Below are 21145 nucleotides of genomic sequence, written 5' to 3'. Positions count from 1 at the left end.
ACACGGGAAGACAGACCCTCTAAAGATTAAACAAAAAGAGCCTATTGCTCAAGACACAAAAGACAATGATTCAATTTTAGTGCACCAATTGAAGTGTTTGCTAGTCTATGAAAACAAGGCACACAATAAAAATTACAAAACCCTAGCTAAGGCCCTGCAACAAAATTGTTAGTAGTTTGGGTTGTTTCAAATGATAACCCCTTCCTGCAAGCACACAAGTTAGGTAAATTTTAGAAAACCCAAAAAGACTTTGTGAAAAGGGGCCTTCAACAAAAACGTTTTTGCCTCCAAAGCAAGCTGCACAAACCAGGTTAGCTAGATCTGCAAAGGTTAGCCGAAAATAAACCAGATCTGAAACCCTAAGTACAAAATCCGAAAACCCGAATCAACGAAACTTGAAAAATTTTGCAAAACAGAAAGCACAGATGCCTTTATATCAGACACAGACGCGTCTGAACTACACAGACGCGGTTCTGTAGTTCACAGACACGATTAAATGTCACAGACGCGACTCAGGAACGCAAACGCGATGAGATTCGGCACAAACGCGGTTAAAATTCGCAGACGCGATTCCAGAAACCTGCAAAAATAAAAATCTGGCAAAAACACAGGCACGATTCACGATATCACAGACGCTTCTGAAACACAAAAACGCGATCCGAACACTCGCAGACGCGGAAAAAAACTAAAATGTCGTCGAAATCGTCCGATCTGCAACTTCAAAAATGCAAAATCTGCAACAAAAATGTTAAATGCAAAGGGACAAGAGTCCCACCGGGCGTGCCAAAATGTTTATGGTGAAAATGGATAACAAATAACAACAATATTGAAAGACTAAAATGGATTCAACCACAAAACCCTAGCCTAACAATGAACAAAGATCCACCATAACATATGAAGATAACCTAAGACAATGCAAAATAACTCAAAATCATAAAGATTATACCATCACATGTCCAATAGGGTTTTGATCTCCATTCTTCCTATCTCCATTGATCTTGCTTGATATATTTGCTCTCAGATTTTTATATGCACAAGAGCTCAACAAAGAATGGAATGTGGTTGCAAGTGGAATTGCAATGTAGCCAAGTTGCATGAAAGATCATTAGCATCTGTTATTAGGCATTAGGGTTTGACAATGAAGAAAGCATCTCCTTAAATAGAAGACACAATAAGAAATGGAGGGTTAAGATTGAGAGGTGTAAAAAAAGAGGTCGGCTAGGATTAGAGGGTAGGTATAAGAAATACCAAAATAATGAAAGAGGTAGGTAGTGTATGAATTAAGAGATGAATGACATGTGTCATGTGTAGAAAAAGATAATGAATTAATTAAATAAATAAAGATTTATTTAATTAATAGAAGAAGTAGGACAATTAAATAAATAAAATATTTATTTAATTTAGGAAAGGGATAATTTAAATAAATAAATGTATTTATTTAAATGAGAAATAAGGCTAGAAGAGGATAAATGAATTAATTAAATAAATAAAAATTTATTTAATTAATAGAAGAATTAGGCTTAGATAATTAAATAAATAAAATATTTATTTAATTAGACATGACAATTTTGAGTGTCTACAGGTGTCAGCGGACCAATGAAATCTAGTCCCGATTGCTTAAAAGGTTATTCCACAACTACTGGCTTGAGAGGTAAAGCAGCTAGTTGTGGTTTCCCTGTAAAGAATTTACATTTATCACACTTTGTAACCCAAACATAAACATCTTTAAACATACCAGGCAATAATAGCAATTCCTTAATATTTTGTATGCGGTGACTGTAGAGGATAAATGGCCTCCACAAGCATCATCATGAAATGACTTCAGCAAGTACTCACGCTGTGCTTTATCCACACACCTCAGGAAGGTTCCATCCAGTCGTTTCTTATATAATATGCCACAAAAAATGACATATTTAGCCGCTTTTAATTTCAGGTTTCTCTTTTCCTTGGGGGACAAATGTGTAGGACATTCTCCATATGTCAGGAAAAAGGCTACATCAGTGAACCATTCATCTTGAAGACTAACAAAAAGAGCTAAAGGCAAACTCTTTTCTTCTTCTTTATTTTCTACCATTAGGCGACACAATCCCTATCCATGAAATAGCTTCGTTGGCCCTATATCCAAGTCAAATTCTTAAACCTTTGAAACCCAAGTTTCTCTATTATTCATTCCCACCTCTTGCTGAGTCAAGATACTTTTAATAGCAGAATTAGGCACAAAAATAATTGAATGAGAATGCAATATGTAATACCTAAAATGTTTAACAGATTTAACAACTGCGAAAGCCTGATTCTCATTCAATGAATAGTTTAATTCATGCTTTTTAAGCAGAATGCTCATAAGTGCAATAGGAAACTCTTCACCAAGTTCATTCTTCTGCAAGAGAATACCGGACATCGTGTGTTCTGAAGCATTACAATAAATGATAAATTTTTTCTTGAAGTCTGGATTAATTAATGTTGGAGCATGAGCGATGATCTTTTTAACTTCTTCAAAAGCTTTCCTTGCATCCTCTTTCCATTTAAAGATCTATTTCTCACTCATCATTCTTACAATATGCTTAGTGATTTCAGCAAAATCTGGCACAAATCTCCTAAGAAATCTCACCTGCCCAAAGAATGATTTGACACCACTCCTGTCTGATGGCAAACTTAACTGTTGAATTACTTTAACACGATCAGGATCGATCTTGATACCATCTTGAGAAACTATATGTCCTAAAAGCTTTCCTTCAGTAACACAAAAAACTAATTTCTTTGGGTTAAGGGAGATACCATGATCTTGGCACCTTTGCAACATAGTATCTAAATCCTTGAAATGGTCTTCCCTTTTCTTGGAGAAAACTGTCAAATCATCTAGATACACTACAATAATTTTACCAATTAGATGACCAAAAGAAAGGTTCATTGCCCTTTGGAAAGTAGCTCTAGCGTTTATTAGACCGAAAGGCATGCGGTTATAGGCAAAAGTTCCCCATGGTGTTGTAAAGGCGGATTTATGTTGATCTTGTTTTGCCACGCTTACCTGATTATAACTAGAGAAACCGTCCAGCATAGACATCATTTCAGACCCGGCGACAGTTTGGAGAATGTGATCCATTGCAGGTAAAGGATAATTATCTTTTAAGCTAGCCTGATTCAGGTTCCAGAAATCAACACAAATTCTTATCTCTCCATTTTTCTTGCGAACCGGAACAATGTTAGCCACCCATGTTGAATGATGAATTGGATAGATTATCCTTGCCTGAAGCATTTTATCTATTTCCTCTATATCTCCTCTATTGAACCTTGCTCAATAGAGGAGAGTATTTAGTTGTTTTTATGGAAGATTAAGTTTGTGTGATTCACCCCCCCCCCCCCCTCTCATCTTGTTAGCTATTGGCATCTGTACTTTACATTAATTATTATAATTATCAATTGGTATTAGAGCTTTGGACTCCAGAAGAAAAGTTTAAAGGTACCTGAGGTAAAGATCCAAAGATGTATAAAAGGGATGCACCGAAGTTGAACAAGTCAAGTTTCTCCACATGGCAGAAAAGGATGAAGCTACATATATCAGGAATTGGAAAATATGCAACATATTATCTGGAGAATGATTACATTGCACCGAGCACCAACCCTATGACCTTGGAAGAGATAAAGGCAAAGCAAGAACATGTTCAAGCTATGATTGAAATTACATCAGCATCGACTGACTTAGAGTTTAATGATCTAGAAGGCTGTAATGATGCAAAAGCAATGTGGACTAAGCTCATATTTATGTATGGAGGTGATGAACATGTTCAAAGAGAAAAAGTAGATAGTCTAAGAGGACAACTTGAATCCATGAGGATGAATGAAGGTGAGAACATAACCCAATACAATACAAGACTAAAGGAGATTGTCAATCAAATTAAAGGAGCAAGGGGAACTATTGAAGAAAAGGATATAACAAGTAAGTTGTTGAGAACCCTTCTACCAGCCTATGCTATTCGAGTCTCTGCAATCAATGAATTGAGGTATGTACCTAACATGCCAATTTCTTTGGATGCTACTATTGGTAAGCTACGTGCATTTGAGTCAAGTAATTTTGATAACAGTGGGTCTTCGGTAATTAAAGTTGAATCTTCATTCAGTTCTTTTCATATTAGTGAATCTGATGATTACAATGATAGAATGAGTAAGTAATTTGAAGGGAATCACAGTGGAGCAAGTGAAAGATTTTGTAAGAATGTGGAAGAAGTGCACAAACTATATGAGGAAATCAAGAAGCAAGAAGAGTTTGAAGCATTATTAGCTAGAAGGTTACCGAGAGGAAAAGGTAAGTATAAAGGGAAGCTACCTTTAAAATGTTTCAATTGTGATAAGATAGGACATATGGCTTCTAACTGCCTTGACAAAGAATCTAGTGAAAAGAGAGAATACCGAGATAACAGGCAAAAAGACAACCAATACAGAGGACATAGAGACTCCAGAAGAAGAGATAGAAAGACATGTCCAGTAGCTAAGGAGGAATCCAACGATGACAAATCTGATGAAACTGATACTGAGGAAGTTGTTTATGTGGCTATTAAGGATGGATCTGATGAAGAAAGGTATGAAGAAAAAGCCCTAATATCTCACATAAATAATAATGATTCTTGGATCATAGATAGTGGATGCTCACATCATATGACAGGTGATAAACACAAGTTTGTTAAATTAGAAGACTATGATGGAGGCTATGTAAGATTTGGTAATGATGCACCATGTCCAGTGAAAGGTAAAGGATCTATAACACTTCTTGACAATGATAAATGTGATGATGTATACTGGGTTGAAGGTTTGAAATATAATTTGTTGAGTGTAGCACAGCTAAACAGTATAGGATACCAAATAGAATTTCAGAAAGGAATAGTCAAAGTTCATGACAAGCATGGAAAGTTAACTGCTACCGGGACACAAACAAAAGGTAATACATTTCATCTTGACTCAACTAGGAACAAGTGTCTTTATGCAAAGATAGATGATACCTGGTTATGGCATAAAAGGTTTTGTCATGTAAATTTTTATAATCTGATCAAAATAAGTAAGAAGCACCGAGTAAGAGGTCTACCGAGTCTTGAAAAACTTGAGAATGCTATGTGCCGAGGATGCCAGATGGGTAAGATGACAAGATCAAGCTTTACAAGTAAGTCCTACACTTCTAAAGGAATTTTAGATCTAGTACATACTGATCTTTGTGGTCCTATGAAAGTTCAACATTATTATGGTGATAAATATTTCATATTGTTTGTGAATGATTACTCAAGGATGATGTCAGTCATGTTTTTAAAAGGAAAATCAGAAGCTTTTCAAATGTTTAAATGGTACAAGGCAAGAGTTGAAAATGAAACAGGAAGACAACTGAAATGTCTTAGATCTGATAGAGGAGGAGAATTCACTTCTGATGAATTTAACTTATTCTACAATGATCATGGTATATAGAGGCAAATAACTGCACCGAGAACACCTCAGTAAAATGGGATAGCCGAGAGAAGAAATAGATCAATTGTGGATTGTGCCAGAACCCTAATGATAGAAAAGAGGGTACCTCAAACATTTTGGAGAGAAGCAATCAGCACTGCAGTTTACACCCTGAACTGAGTTCAATTGAAGAAAGGAACTATGAAGACACCTTATGAGATCTGGTATGACAAGAAACTAATGTAAGTTACTTTAAAATATTTGGAAGTAGATGCTATGTTCACAAAGATGACAGAAATGGAAAGTTTGATCAGAAAAGTGAAGAAGGAACATTTCTTGGTTATTCTTCTAGAAGTAAAGCGTTTAAATGTCTGATCAAATCATCTAACAAAATAGTAGAAAGTGCAAATGTGAAAATTGATGAATTTGTAGAAAGAAATGATGAAGGAAATTCCAAAGAACAAGAAGATTATGAAGAATTTGTTTATGTTCAATCGAGAAGTCCTACCGAGAAAGCTGCTGAAGAAAATGAAGATAATGTCCAATTACTGAGTGATGAAGAAGATCATACAGAACCTACCGAGCCTATATTAGCCAAGTATGTTAGAAGACATCATGCATCAAGTCAAATTATAGGAGATAAGAATGATCTAGTGATGATAAGGAACAAACTAAGACAAAACACATGTTTGATATCTGAATTTGAACCGAGAATAGTGAAAGAGGCATTTAATAGTGAAGATTGGGTAAATGCTATGACAGAAGAGATTGATCAAATCAAGAAGAATGACACATGGACATTGATCCCAAGACCTAAGGACAAAAATGTAATCGGTACTAAGTGGATTTTCAAAAACAAGCTAAATGAGAAAGGTGGAGTCATTCGCAACAAAGCAAGACTAGTTTGCAAAGGTTATGCTCAAGAAGAAGGAGTAGATTATGGTGAGACGTTTTCACCTGTGGCTAGACTTGAGGGAGTAAAAACATTGTTGGCATATGTTGCTTTCAAAAATTTCAAGGTATATCAAATGGATGTTAAATCTGCATTTTTGAATGGTATACTAGAAAAAGAAGTTTACATTGAACAACCTGAAGGATTTGTTGAAGACAGGAGTAAAGATCAGGTATGCAAACTGAACAAAGCTTTATATGGTCTGAAACAAGCACCTAGAGCATGGTATGAAAGACTGCACTCTTATTTAATCAAGATTGGTTTTACAAGGACAAGTGAAAACAACATGTACATGAAGAAAGATGAGGACAATGGAATACTGATCTCAGCCATATTTGTTGATGACTTTATATTTTGTGGAAATGACTCCTTATGCAAGAACTTTGGAAATGAAATGTGCAAAGAATTTGAGATGTTAGTAATAGGTGAGATAAAGTATTTTATAGGTTTACAAATATTGCAAATGAAAGATGAGATTTTCATTACTCAATCCAAGTACATAAAGGAAATCTTGAAGAAATTTGGAATGGAGGATTCTAAACCAGTAAGTACTCCTATGATTACTAATTGTAAATTATCAAAGAATGATGAATCTGCATCTGTTGATGAGACACTTTACTGATCTATGATTGAAAAATTGCAATATATTGTGCATAGTAGACCGGATATAGCACATGCAGTAGGTATTGTAGCAAGATTCTCTGTAGATCCCAAGGAGACACATATGACAGCAATCAAGAGAATTTTCAGATACCTGAGAGGCACTGAAGATTATGGCTTAGTATATGAAAAGAGGAATAATTTTGATTTAAAAGTTTATACTGATGCTGATTGGGCAGGCAACATTGATGACAGGAAAAACACAAGTGGTGGAGCTTTCTTTTTGGGAGAAAGACTAGTGAGTTGGCTTAGCAAGAAACAAGGATGTATCTCACAGTCAATAGCAAAAGCTGAATATGTTGCTGCAACATTAAATTGTACCAATATAGCATGGATCAAACAACTGTTGGAAGGTATAAATGAAAAAGTTACCAAGCTAGTAACTATATTCTGTGATAATACTAGTGCCATTAACATTTCAAAGAATCCAATGATGCACTCTAAGACAAAGCATATATCTATAAAGTATCACTATCTCAGAGAAGAAGTTCAAGAGAAGAAAGTTGTGCTGGAATATATTAGTTCAAAGGAGCAATTAGCAGATATCTTCACAAAGCCATTGCCAAGGGACACTTTTGAGTATCTCAGAAGAAAGTTATGGGTCCTACCCCTATCTTCTACTCACTGACCAAGTTCGGTGAAAGCATCAATTCGATGAATCTACAGAATATTATGTGTGGATTGATGCTGATTTATGCACTTTAGGAGGTCACCTAAAGTTGTGCAAGAAAAACTAAATAGAGTCAAGTTGATCTGGCCGAGACTGAGATGATACACAGCAAGGCAAATCACTTCACAGAGGAAGCAATCATGATTTAGTTCTTTTACTTTTTGGCATTGTTGTCAAAGGGGGAGAAGACTATAAATGGTTTGGTTGGAAGGCTAAATGGTTGACTGAATGAAAGCCCTGAATGATGGAAATAATAGAAGACTAATGATAGGCGGAGTAGATTGCAAAAATGGAGGAGACTAAATGCAAGACAACAACTCAGTAGCCTAATGAAAAGGAAGAAGACTTTAGAAGATTTTAACAGATCAAGGATAACAGGAGAAGTCTAACAACAATCTGAATCCGAATCAATTTGAATATCTTGTTGGTACTACCATTTAATTATTGGTTTTGCCATCAATGCCAAAGGGGGAGATTATTGGCATTACAGTAAGAAAGATTGTTGGCATTTCAATATCAGGAGATTGTTGATATTCATGAAGGATATTGAGAAGGTTGTTGAAGATTATTGATATAACTAAAGAAGGATGATAACTATCTTTATGACATTATTTTTTCATTGATGTCAAGAGATTGATTATCTGATTCAGTATGATATTGCCATATCTTGAGAAGATTGATTTGAAGAGAATTAAGATGTCGGTAAAAGACACAGAAAGAATGTGATGAATAAGGGGAGAAATAAGTTATTCAATGGGCAACTATTACCGAGTTAGACAATGATGAGATCATGATGTTTAGATTATTTTGATGTCCTAAATATGTTGTTGATTGTGAGGTTAATACTATACTATGTCACCGAGAAAAGAACCTAGTCGGTCAACCCTAAGGAACCTAGTCGGTAAACCCTAAGGTTATCGATATCGGTTAATGAAGGCAAAATGTCTACCGAGTAAAGTTTAGTATTTACCGGGTTGCAACCAAGCTATGACAGTGCGCAAGGGATGGATAAAAGCATTATTTAATGAAGGACAATGATTAGTTGGAGATGTATAAATTATTGGTATGTCGTGCATGAAGTTTGTTAAGGATCTATGGCAAAGGAAAATTGGCAGGAAGATCTACAGCATAGATTGAACTGCAATAACCGTGTGCAAGTTCCAAGAAAGGACTGCAAGTCTCGAGGCAAGGCAAAACATTTTCAGATCAAAAGGATACATTGAACCTAGTCAAGTTTGAAGATCTGATGGCTAAGATTGATCATGGGAAATGTGATCAAGGAGATTAAGCGGTTAGCAATTGTTTATAAATGAGGAATTGTTGATAAACAATGCATGCCGGCAAGTGTATGCATAGGGATGCTACATAGTGATTACCGAGCACAAAAGCTTGAAGACCTGTTTGAATAATAGAGTAGAGAGCCCAGTAGAGGGACAAGATAAGTCTTATGACTAGATTGTTTTGAGCAAATAAGAATCCGCTTTAGCATTTTAGATGTGAAGTTGCAGATAGATTTGTATTATTGTTATTTTGTAAGTGACAAAAAATCTCTTAACCGAGTGGACTTAACAGTCTTATACGTAAATTCTCTAGCAAGGTAACATTCTAGATGAGTGTTTGAAATCCTTTAACAAGGTCACTTCTAACAAAGTGAAGATCCTAACAGATCTGAGGGAAATCCCTTAACTGGGTCACATCTAGCAATGTGTTTGTAATCTTTAACAAGATTTGCTTTTAACCGAGCATACTCTAGAAGAGTATATTTCTTAGTGGTTCCGAAATCCCACAGTGGTTTTTCCCTATTTGGGTTTCCACGTTAAATATGGTTTTATGAGTGTTATGATGATTATATGCTTATGAGTTTGCATGTTTAGCAGTTTTGGTTATATTGCTGAAGTATAAGTTACCGAGGTTGAATCTGTTGTTTTTATGGAAGATTAAGTTTGTATGATTCACCCCCCCCCCCCTCTCATCTTGTTAGCTATTGGCATCTGTACTTTACATTAAGTCTCATAATTATCAAGGGTTCATAGGCTAGTGCAAGGGGTGATTTGGGTAGCACATAGGGTTAACCTAGCACATAGGGCAAAGTTTTTAGAGCGTAGCCGAGTTTAGCTAGCGCATAGGTGGCAGCATAGTGTGTGGGAGGGGTATCTTAGCATGTGAGTAGGAAAAATAGATGGAAAGAAGTGGAAAGATTGTGTTGCGGGGAAAAATAGATGAGGAAGATGATTTTAGGGGTAAATAGGTGTCCGCCAAGTGCTTTGGGATGGATTTTTAGCCAATTTTGTGTCTGCTGTGATGATGTCCGAGTCTTGATAGATTGTGAAATTTCTTTTGTCGTTGAAGTACCAAGCTGATTGATTGAATGATGATCCTAATTTGTTATTTGATATGAATCTTAGATTTTTGTCGTGCAATTGAATTTGATGTCCAATATGAGTTTCGATTCATGATTTTCGATATGGTTCCTGTTATGATTTTTGCAATATGGATTTATGAGGTGCTTGCATTATGGGTTTTTTTGTTTGATTTCTTGATGTGGTTCTTTGATTGTTGATATGGATTTTTTTGATATAATTTCGCGATATGGTGCTTGCGTTATGGTTCTTGATGTTCGATATGGAACTTGATTTAATGCTTCGTTGTTTCAAGTTGATTTTGTTCTAATTTCAATATGGGATTTGATTTTCGATATGGAACTTGATTTGATACTTGCGTTGTTTCAAGTTGATATGGATTCCTGATTTTTTTTTATATGAAACTTGATTTGATACTTGTGTTGTTTCAAGTCTGATATTGTGTTGATTTCGATTTGGGATTTGATTTTCGATATGGAACTTGATTTGATACTTGCTTTGTTTCAAGTTGATTTTGTTCTAATTTTGATATGGGATTTGATTTTCGATATGAAACTTGATTTGATACTTGCATTGTTTCAAGTTGATTTGATGTTGATATGGATTCTTAATTTTTTTGACATGAAACTTGATTTGATACTTGTGTTGTTTCAAGTTTTATATTGTGTTGATTTCGATATGGGATTTGATTTTTGATATGGAACTTGATTTGATACTTGCGTTGTTTCAAGTTGTTTTTGATTGGATATATCGGATAGATGTGGGAACTGATGTTGGACATTTGTTTTGTTGTTACAAGAATGGCTTGGCATACTTCAGTCACGAGAGCAATTTCCTAGACCATGGTCTTTGATTCCTTAGTTGACACAGGCAGATAGAGATATTTTTGAGAGGTGTGGGTTATCCTCTTTGTTGGACATGCCTCGGTATATCATTAACCGAGGTTTGCTGACAGCTTTGGCAGAGAGGTGGCACAATGACACGAACACCTTTCATTTGGCTACTTATGAGATGACAGTTACTCTAGAGCACTGCTATCAGATTTTATGGATCCCAGTGATTGGAGCACTATTTCCATATGAGCAGATAGAGTAGGATGGGACAAAGGCTCTTCACCGGATATTCCATGATGATAAGATTTGTGGATATGAGATCCCTTGGCATGAGTTCATAGATTTTGATTATGCTCCACTACCTTTTGTACTGGTAGGCTTCGTAGGTGGCTTCTTGTGTCCCGACCGTAGGTTGAAGGGACTTGCAGTGGGGTGGGGATTGGTGTTAGAGGATATGGTGACACAAGGTCGCAGGTTTGCATGGGGGTCCTGTATGTTGGCCCATCTTTACAAAGAGCTGCACCAGGTGGTGCATCTGGGATACTTGAGTTTATTAGCTGGGGTCACATTATTACAGGTGTGGGCTTGGGAGCACATTTCTGTAGCGAGGCCACTTGCAAACAGGGATAGGCCGGTTGGTCGGGCTTATGCATATGAGTACATAGGTATAGTTGTCTAGCGTAAGCTAGGAAAACTAGAACATTGGAGGAGGGTGTTGGACGATATTGATACAGTCATCTGGAGACTGTATATGGATTGCGAGGTGTGGGCGGAGGACGGGCTAGAGATGCCCTATGTATATATGTCAGATACTTGATAGGGCAGATGCCTTTTATCATTCAGAGGTTCTTGCATAGCCGTGTTCAACAGTAGTATGGTCAACAGCAGGGTATACCATAGGGACCATGCCTATATGCTCATCAGAGACAAGATGTGCTAGAGTGGGGTCCGACTGTTGATAGTGTAGTGGTTGTGGAGGAGTACATGCATTTGGTCAGACAGATATGGGATTATGGGTTTGGAGTGGTAGATGTTGGGATGATGGAGGAGTTTGGAGCGCTCTTTGTGGCCCATGTCGTGGCACGGATATCAGATCCAGCGGAGATGATTCCCACTTTTGACGATGATGAGGATGAGCAGCTAGAGATGGAGGAGAGATATGGGGATGATGGAGGAGATGACGGGGGAGATGGGAGGGGAGGTGGTAGAGGGAGTTGGGGAGATAGAGGAGGGGTAAAGGAGATAGAGGGAGGATTGGAGGGGGAGATGGAGGGAAGAGAGGAGATATTGGGTTAGTTAGATGACTAGGTGGTGGTGGAGGTAGGGAAGGTTTGGTTCTCAGAGCTGGTGGGGTTGGCAGAGCAGGCGAGGTTCTAGTAGCTGTGGGTGAGACAGAGGAGTTCAAGCGGTCGACCCAGAGGAGGAGATCAGATGTATTACCTCCACTAGGGCCTAGGATAGGGACAGAGATGGGTGCGACCATGAGATAGGTACCCATTTAGGTCCAAGTACCCACCCACTGACAAGACACACAGATTAGGTCCCTACAGATGATAGTGCAGCAACTTCAGGCATAGGTATTGGCTCAACAACACCAGATTATGCAGATTACCACTGAGTAGGATACAAAGAGAGGGTGTTGGGTTCGAGCAAAGGAGCTTGTAGAGAGACTACAAAGAGCAATAGTTGGTGCCCAGATGCCAGACACATTGAGGGAGATACGATACACTACCATGGTGGTTGAGTAGTATAGGCGGCTATATGAGGATTTAGTCCCTAGAGAAAAGAGGGCTCCTAGTTTTACTGCTAGTCGATCAGCTTGGAGTCAATCAGGGACAGAGAGAAAAGGTGTTACAGGGCCTTCTCAACATGATCCACCTGGAGATCCAGGAGCTAGGACATCTACTGTGAGACCATCAGCCTCAGGAGATAGTCATACCTGAGAGACTTGTCTCTATTGTATTTTGATCATTGTGTTGTATTTTGACAGACATGACATCCTTTGTATATTTTGACCATTTTTGAGATATATATATATATATATATATATATATATATATATATATATGACACCGATTTTTCGATCCACATGTGATGTGTTTATGGATGATGATTTATGCATTGATATGATGTTTCTGTGATGATGATGTGATGCTTAGATAAATGCTTTTGATTTGATATTGATTGATGATGGTTGATGATGAAGATGCAATGATATAATGATATGTTTGTTGTGATGACTGATTTGTGAGATGTATCTTGAAAATGAGATGTATGATAATGATATGATGTGAGATGTATCTTGAAAATGAGATGTATGATAATGATATGAGATGTATCTTGAAAATGAGATGTATGATAATGATATGAGATGTATCTTGCAAATGAGATGTACGATAATGATATGCAACTAATGCCAGGTTAAAATGATATGCAACTAAATAGAAATTTACATGATATGCAACTATTTGTAAAATGATATGCAACTAATTGATCATCCTCATTCCGTTGATTGTCATTCCTGTGTAGTCACATGTTTTTGTTTATCATCATTGAGCGTTTGATATGTTGGAAGTTTACACAAGCACAATGGTATAATTGAACCATAATGACCTGAGAAAAACTTACATGGATTTTGATGTTGCAAGATGGCACAAGCATCGAGGTATAATTGAAACAAGACGACTTGAGTGTTGCTTGTGTATAAACATACAAGATTGAACCATTTGTATGTGCAAAGTGGAACAATGTCTTCAGTGATACATTTTGAATCACGTCTCGAGACAAAATTTGCATAGTACAAGTGATCGCTTCACAGACAGAAAACCAAAAAATATCAGACCCTCCAGCCACTTTCTCTAGCTCGATGCATTGTTGAGAAAATTTAGGAGATCCAATAATTCAAAAAGTTTAAGTGTAAACAAATTATAATTCAGAAAATCATCCATCATGTGTGTGTTGAAATTGTTAATAGGATCAGTGTTTTGTTTTCTCGGCTGATGAGTTGTTGTTGACAAGATTTTCTCGGTGTGCTGCGATTCTTGTTTGCTTTTTGTTGGAATGCTTGAAGTCAGAGGAATGTTGCCCCTAGCTATAGATACCGATCGATGTGGATATTTATAGTGATTAGCAAGCCATGATGGGATATAATGAACTAATCTTCAGATAAGCAAGGACAGTGACTACGCTAAGTATGTCTGGGATAATGTTGCATATAAAGTGTTGGGCGATGGCCATTAGTTATGACTTCAGATGTAAAAGATATGAGTAATGATAGATAGAGGAGTTGTTCCCTCACAAGTAGTGCCTGTTGCTAGGTTTTCACTACTTGTTTTTATTGCACTTTTTTGTTGTTTTGATTTTTTTTTGTAATTTTCTGATTTTTTAATTTTTTTTGTATTTTTTACTTTTTCCGTGCATTATACCACTCAAGTATAGTATTTCTTCAGATGAATGTTGTTAGTTGGTTCATCAAGCACATATCCCTCTGAAGTGGTAAGTTGATAGGAACCTGATCCATAGGATGATATGATAACATAGGGACCTAACCAGTTAGGTTCAAACTGTTGGGAAATGGTGTTGTAAACCTTGCATAATAATGGTTTATTATTGCATTATTTTATTATTGTGTGAGGTGGACAAAGAATTAAATTGTAATATCATTGTATTGTTGCACCTAGGAGCACCTAGATGGACGTGCAACATGTAGAGATCCTTTTGGATATTCTTGTAACCACTTGATGAGTTGTATTGACAAATTGGTATTGTTATTTTATGTTGGGGAATGTAATTGTGATAAAGTACCCAATATTAAATGTGGGTCATGGGTAGTTAAGGAAAACATTAAAAGGTTGGTAAGGAAAATATTATTTTATTGTCACATGGTTTTGGGCACATGGTTTTGATGTAATACCACTTAGTGGTTTTGTGGTTGCTTGTTTCTATAAAAGCACCACAAGGGTAGTTGTTTGGGATATGAAGCCAGGTTAGCATTTGTGAAGAAGGAAGCATGGCATGGGATGTGTGGATTCATGCTTGATCACATGGAGTGCTTGGTTATGGCTGGGTTTTGAAGGCTTTCCATAGTTGTATTGTAATGGACGCATTGCTGATAATACATGGTGGATGATGCTTTTGGAGGCTAGGTTTTTCCCTCATGAGGGTTTTCCCAGGGTATATCTTGTGTCACATTTTGTGAGTATGTTGTCTATTCTTTGCATGTGGATCTTATGTGTTGATTTGGTTAAAATCTGAATTTGGGTTATGTGGAAATTGTCATAAAGTTGGTTGCGAATTTCCTTTCAAGTGGTATCAGAGCTATATGGTTTTAATGGTGTTTATAACCCTATGTGGAATCCATGAATGCATGAAGGAATGGAAAGACAAGACAAGATGTATGATTTTGCAGGTTGTTATTGCAGATCTATGTTGTTTGGATTTGCTGTTGTGATGGGTTGTTTGCAGATTTAGGGTTGGAAGATTTTTGGTCAATCCAGGGCATCATTGAAAAATGCTTCGAATGAGGGTTTTGGGGGTGAGATTTCATAGAAGACCTCGTGGCACAAAATGGACCTCATGGATGGATTCAGGTTGGCTGAGAGACGAATTTTGATATATAATTTGCCCTATTTTGGTGAAGTTGGCCCAGGTTCGAAATTTTTTAGACGGTACGGCCGTACCGCCTGCATATTCCGTCGAAATTTTATTTTCCTGCAAAATATTTTTTTTCGAATTGCTTTTTTGAAAAATTAAAAATTAAAAAAAAAAAATGAAAAGGCGAAATTGAAAAAGCAATTTGAAATTTTGAAAAAAAAAATTAAAAAAAAAATAAAAATTGTTTAAGTGGTGGGGGGTCCGTAGACTCCCCCACTGTCTGCCGCACTGGCAGTGGTACCAGTGACGGTACCACTGTCGGTACCGCTGTCGGTGCCGGCAGTGGTACCGGCCACTATACCTGCCGATACCATGGGGCCCCTGCGGGTAACCCCTGTGGGGTTATAAACCCACGTAAAAACAAACAAAGCTAGCTTTTTTCAAACAATCCGCCCAATATTTTTAAATTCGGATTTTTAATAAAGTTTTTAAAACTATATTTGCCATATGTAATATATTATATGCCATGTTATATATTTTATGTGCCATGTATTATTTTGGAGGGGTTAGGCCAAGGGCCGACCCGGAGGAGTTTTTGAAATGGATTTTTGGCACATTGGGAAAAATGATGAAATTATTTTTATGGCATATTGGGCATTTTTAAAACTTTTGGAGTCCAGGCTTGCTTGTATAGCCGAATTGGCTGTTTTTCTTCAACTGAGCATAACTTGGGCATATGATGTCAGTTTTTGGACTTCTTATAGTCATTGGAAAGGTGGTTGAATGAACTTCATGTTTTTATCATTAGTTTTTCCAGATTTTGCTGTTTGGACAATGAAATGTCAGCTGGAAGTGATAGGTACCTTTATGGCTTTGAGAGGTCATAACTTGAGCATACGGAGTCATATTTTGGACTTCGAATAGTCGATGGAAAGCTCTTGGAGAGCACTACAGTTTGACTCAGGTTTGGGGCAGATTTGGAATGATTTATATGCTGATATTTTGACTTGAGTTGATTATGGGTTCTTTTGACTATGGTGACATGATGAGTTTATGGCATGCTACATAATGGAGATTTGGATTTGATGTCATTGTATACTCGATGTTGTATCTTGATTACTCTTATGGTGACATGGATATCAATTTTGGTTTGAGTATGTATGTTGCATTGATTGGTCTACAAGTTGTGCAGTTTTGTGAGCTGTCTTTACTTACAGGATTTCACCTATGACTTGGATATGGGTTGTCTATGCCCATAGATCCTTCATTGTTTATGCATATTCAGATTTGGTGGCTTGTTTTAGTCATTGGTTTGTTGATTTGTTATCATGTTGAGGAGGAGAGATGTTGTTACCAGGTACAGTCATGATGAGGGACCTACATGGTTGACTATGTGATGCTGACAGGTTGGACACATTGAGAGTTAGATGCTTGTTTTCATGGAGATGATCATGATGCCATGGTTGTTCCTTGTGTTTAGGGACATTGGCATGACATGGTTGAATTTGCAGGTGCTTTAATTGAGGATCTTTTGATTTGGATTCCTGATTGATATGGCAGTTTATCTTCTTGTTTGAGGATCATGGTTTATTTGGCTTTTAGGGAGCTCATGATGTGCACTTTGAGTTCTTTGATTGTTAGTTGTTCTTGGTTGATTCTCATGGTTAGAGGATGGTTTAATCATATTGTCATGGATAGCTTGATTACACTTTTAGTGGGAGCTTTTGACAGTGGTGATGTGGCGGTGTAGGATTTGATCCTGATTGTTTGTTGGTGGTTTTGTATCTTCTTGAGATGGAGTTCATGGTTTACTTGATGTTATTGACTTTTCAGTTGTATGTGTGTAGACCTGGATGATCTTCATTTAGGAGATGGTTATCACGATGCTTTGGAGAGCTTGATACCACAGTTTAGTGGGAGCTTGTGGCAGTGATGTGTATTCACCATTGGATGGTGGATGATCTTCTTAGTGTGCAGATGTTTGGAGGATGCCTTAGATCCTGTTGCTGCAGAAGGGTCTTTCACATTTGCTGGTTCACTAGTAGGAGATGGTGATCTTCATGATATTTGAGGATGTTTGCATCTTGAGGGCTCAAGGAGTCCTTGGTTGAGATGTGGTTTTATGCTTTCATTTGACATGTTGTCCTTTCTTGATTGGATGGTTGATATTATGTCATGGTGCATTCTTGATTCTAGATTAGAGTTTTTTGGCATGATATGGTTATTTTTATACATTCATATGGAGCATGTTATCTCTTTGGTTGAGATGGATTAGATCATGTTGTCATGTTATGTTCCTGATTCTGCAGTTGGAACTTTGACATTGATCTTGGTAGTTCTCTTTGTATTGGGTACATGATCATTTGCTTGATTACTTCATGGTAATGCTATGTTGCATTTGGAGTTTGGCATGGATTGATTGGATATAGGTACTCATGGATACTTGGAGGATGTTGGTGATGCTAGTAGTCTTTTGTGATTAGAGAAATATGTTAGAATGGTTTATGATTTCAGCAGGAAGTCCAAGGAGCATTCACCTGGTTTATGGACTTGAGAGGAGAGTGTTCTTAGTATGAGTCATGATGACTTAGTGAGCATTCTCATTCCCCACTCTTGGTCTACTTGGCAGTTTACTACTTGAGAGGTATAGCTCATTGTTCCTTTCAGGTACATTATGTTTATGCTATCTTTCATAGATATGGATCTTGAGCTATGGATTAATGGTTAGTTTTGGAGGATTCATTTGAGAGATGTATGGCATTGGTTATCTCCTTGTGCATTTGAGTTTTTTATTATGATGGTGGCAGTCATTGATATTTGTTTGGGAGATGGTTTATTAGGCATATTCCTATGGTTTGGGAATGGATATTTAGTTTGATCTTCTTGGTTATGGGAGGCTTACATCCATGTTGTTTATATGATATATATGTTTGTTTGATCCAAGGGATTGAATGGTGCTTTGGGTGTTGTTATGCTTCTCACTTTGGGGTTCTATGGAGGAGATCATACTTGACTTATTTAAAGGTGTTTGTAGAAGGACATACTACAAAATTTGGTTTACAGTGATTCTCTCTTTGTTTCGATTATCTTCCTAGTTGTTTGTATTCACATTACATTGGTTGGAGGTTGTTTGGAGCTATGTGCTTATTAGTCTTTGTATTCATGATATGTCATGTGGGAGATGACATGGTGGTTCCTTTATCTCTTTCTTTTGTTGGTGTGGAGAACATGGGAGAATGTTGGAGACATGGTGTGAGAGTGGTACTTGCAGTTTTGATGTTCATATGATGTGGATGTTCTTGATACTACATGGTTACACTTCTATGATGTGTTTTTAGTGGATTCATTTCTGATATTGACATTACCTATGCAGTGGGAGTTCTTTGGTGTACATACATGGCAGGTATTGCACTTGGGATTTGTGGTTGCATGTTACAGGTTGCATATGTTGATGAAATGTTATTCACTTTATTGTATGCCTAGGAGGTATGTATAGTTGATGTGTTAGCACTTGATACGGGTGTTGTTTCAGCTATGTAAAAGAGCTACTCTTGCATTGGATACCTTTGGATTAGTGTTTGTGTTCAGATATCAGTTGGTGCAGGACTTATCATTTGTTGCGACAGGTTGTGTGGCTTTCTCTTTGGATGGCCTCTTCATGTCCAGTGGCAGTGGCATGATGGAGGGTGGGAGCATTCATGTATGAGATGGTGGTCACTTTGTTCTTGTTGCAGGTATCTTGGTTGAGCACATGGAGCACTTGGATTCCATGATGGTATATGTGCGTGGAGAGATCAATCTCTTGTTCATGTGGCAGATTACTTCTTGGCCCTTATGCAATGTATACAACAAGTGGGAGAATGTTGGGAAATGGTGTTGTACACCTTGCATAATAATGGTTTATTATTGCATTATTTTATTATTGTGTGAGGTGGACAAAGAATTAAATTGTAATATCATTGTATTATTGCACCTAGGAGCACCTAGATGGATGTGCAACATGTAGAGATCCTTTTGGATATTCTTGTAACTACTTGATGAGTTGTATTGACACATTGGTATTGTTATTTTATGTTGGGGAATGTAATTGTGATAAAGTACCCAATATTAAATGTGGGTCATGGGTAGTTAAGGAAAACATTAAAAGGTTGGTAAGGAAAATATTATTTTATTGTCACATGGTTTTGGGCACATGGTTTTGATGTAATACCACTTAGTGGTTTTGTGGTTGCTTGTTTCTATAAAAGCACCACAAGGGTAGTTGTTTGGGATATGAAGCCAGGTTAGCATTTGTGAAGAAGGAAGCATGGCATGGGATGTGTGGATTCATGCTTGATCACATGGAGTGCTTGGTTATGGCTGGGTTTTGAAGGCTTTCCATAGTTGTATTGTAATGGACGCATTGCTGATAATACATGGTGGATGATGCTTTTGGAGGCTGGGTTTTTCCCTCATGAGGGTTTTCCCAGGGTATATCTTGTGTCACATTTTGTGAGTATGTTGTCTATTCTTTGCATGTGGATCTTATGTGTTGATTTGGTTAAAATCTGAATTTGGGTTATGTGGAAATTGTCATAAAGTTGGCTGCGAATTTCCTTTCACAAACTTCTCCTTATTTTCTTGATCCTGTTGATTTCTGGGATTTTCTTTGAGTACAAGATCACCAACTTTAAAAATCCTAGGGATGACTTTGTGGTTGTAGCTTTTGCACAAGTGTTATTGGTATCCTTTGAGGTGATCATAGGCATGCTGTCGTTTTTCATCCAAAAGCTCTAGTTCTTGCAATTTGTTGACCCGATACTCCTCATCCGGAATGAGACCTTTCAAAGATACTCTGAGTGGTGGAATTTCTACCTCAAGAGGTAAAATTGCTTTTGATCCATATACCAAAGAATATGGTGTAGCCCCTATAGGTGTCCAAATGCTAGTCCTGTAGGCCCAGAGTGTCCGATTGAGTTGCACATGCCAATCCTTTCCTGCATCATTTACTCTTTTCTTTAGGATTTTCAATATTTTTTTATTTGATGCCTCTTCTTGACCATTCCCCTGTGGGTAGTAAGGTGTAGAGAAACGATGTTGGGTTTTGAATTGTTCACATAATTCTCGTACATCCTTATTTTTGAAGGGATGCCCGTTGTCTGTGATGATGGAACTGGGGATGCCATATCTGCAAATTAGGTAATTGAGAATAAAAGAGGCAATTTGTTTTCCAGTTACTGTGGTCATTGGGACTTCTTCAATCCATTTTGTGTAATACTCTGTCGCAGTGATTATGAACTTGTGTCCATTTGAAGAGGAAGGATGGATTTTCCTTACTAAATCAAGTCCCCACTAACAAAAAGGCCAAGATGTTGTAAATGGCTACAATTCCTATGTTGGTCCATGGATAAGATTGCCATGAATTTGGCACTTAGGACATTTCTTTGTAAAGAGATAAGAGTCTTTTTCCATTGTCGGCCAGTAATACCCCATTCTCAGAAGTTTTTTAGGTAGAGTAGGACCACTTGAATGTGTGCCACAAATACCCTTGTGAAGCTCGTGTAAAGAAGAGTCAAATTCATTACGATCAAGGCAACAAAGAAGAGTACCATCTAGACCTCAATGGTAAAGGGTATCAATAGTTAAGGTATAACATGCGGCTTGCCGAATAAAG

This window comes from Cryptomeria japonica, chromosome 2, assembly GCF_030272615.1.
Source record: "Cryptomeria japonica chromosome 2, Sugi_1.0, whole genome shotgun sequence".
NCBI classification, from domain to species: Eukaryota; Viridiplantae; Streptophyta; class Pinopsida; order Cupressales; family Cupressaceae; genus Cryptomeria; species Cryptomeria japonica.
This window is presented reverse-complemented; position numbering follows the sequence as displayed.